At 53.1% G+C, this 1383-nt stretch overlaps 1 non-coding gene across 1 annotated transcript; it reads right to left on the reverse strand.

Moving 5' to 3' along the window:
• Positions 1 to 966: 966 nt before the first annotated feature.
• On the reverse strand, positions 967 to 1121 carry LOC117131504. The gene has a single exon (XR_004454660.1). It is a non-coding gene; the product is annotated as a 5.8S ribosomal RNA (ribosomal RNA).
• Positions 1122 to 1383: the final 262 nt, after the last annotated feature.

The raw sequence follows: 1383 nt of genomic DNA on the forward strand, positions 1-1383 counted from the left end.
ACACGCGAACCTTTCCCAGAAGATCAAGGCCGGTCGGCTGTGCACCCGTGAGGGATCCAGCCAATCAGCTTCCTTGTGCCTTACGGGTTTACCCCCGTTGACTCGCACACATGTCAGACTCCTTGGTCTGTGTTTCAAGACGGGTCGAATGGGGAGCCCACAGGCCGACGCCCTGAGCACGCCGATGCCGAGGCACGCCGTGAGGTGCGTGCTGCAGAGCGAAGTCTCTGTGTGCATAACAATAGCCCGGGCTTAGGTCACCACCTTAATCCGCGTAGGTCCACGGTCTGAATCGATCGGCAGACCGGATTGCTCCGTTCCGCATCCGACCGGGACGAATCGCTGGCCCCCATCCGCTTCCCTCCTGACAATTTCAAGCACTCTTTGACTCTCTTTTCAAAGTCCTTTTCATCTTTACCTCGCGGTACTTGTTAGCTATTGGTCTCTCGCCCATATTTAGCCTTGGACGGAATTTACCGCCCGATTGGGGCTGCATTCCCAAACAACCCGACTCGTAGACAGCGCCTCATGGTGCGACATGGTCCGGGCACGACGGGGCTCTCACCCTCTCTGGCACCCCTTTCCAGGGAACTTGGGCCCGGTCCGTCGTTGAGGACTCTTCTCCAAACTACAATTCGAACGCCGAAGACTTTTTATTTTCAAGCTGGGCACTTCCCGGTTCGCTCGCCGTTACTAAGGGAATCCTTGGTAGTTTCTTTTCCTCCGCTTATTGATATGCTTAAACTCAGCGGGTAATCCCGCCTGACCTGGGGTTGTGTTGAGGACTTTGGGTCATCAAGAGCTTTTGGACCGGAACGTCTGACTATATGATGAGAAATGAATTCAAGACCACATTTCAAGATGCTCGTGGCGTCCCTAGCTCGGATTTTGGCAAACCGCATGTGGTAACACACGGGAGATCAGCTTCAGTCTCATATCCTCGAGAGGATGGGGGACGAAGATTTGTGACACCCAGGCAGACGTGCCCTCGGCCTGAAGGCTTGGGCGCAACTTGCGTTCAAAGACTCGATGGTTCACGGGATTCTGCAATTCACACCATGTATCACATTTCGCTACGTTCTTCATCGATGCGAGAGTCGAGATATCCATTGCCGGGAGTCGTTTTAGACTTTACATTGCAGCAGTGCTTCCAAACAAACACCATCTCCGGGTTGGCGAAAGCAGGCTATTTAGTTGCATTTTCCTTGACACTTTTCGTGCCGGGGTTTGGTGATATCCGGAAGCTATGCGTAAGATCCAACCAAAACTGAAGTCTTGGGCATGGATGAATGCATAACCACGGAATCGGCAGGCACAGTAAGAAACCGGCCTACAGAGAGTGATGTTTCACCGTTCTTAGGCCGTTCTATTTCCCCGGTACAA

The sequence above is a fragment of the Brassica rapa genome, unplaced genomic scaffold (genome assembly GCF_000309985.2).
Source record: "Brassica rapa cultivar Chiifu-401-42 unplaced genomic scaffold, CAAS_Brap_v3.01 Scaffold1004, whole genome shotgun sequence".
Classification (NCBI taxonomy): Eukaryota; Viridiplantae; Streptophyta; class Magnoliopsida; order Brassicales; family Brassicaceae; genus Brassica; species Brassica rapa.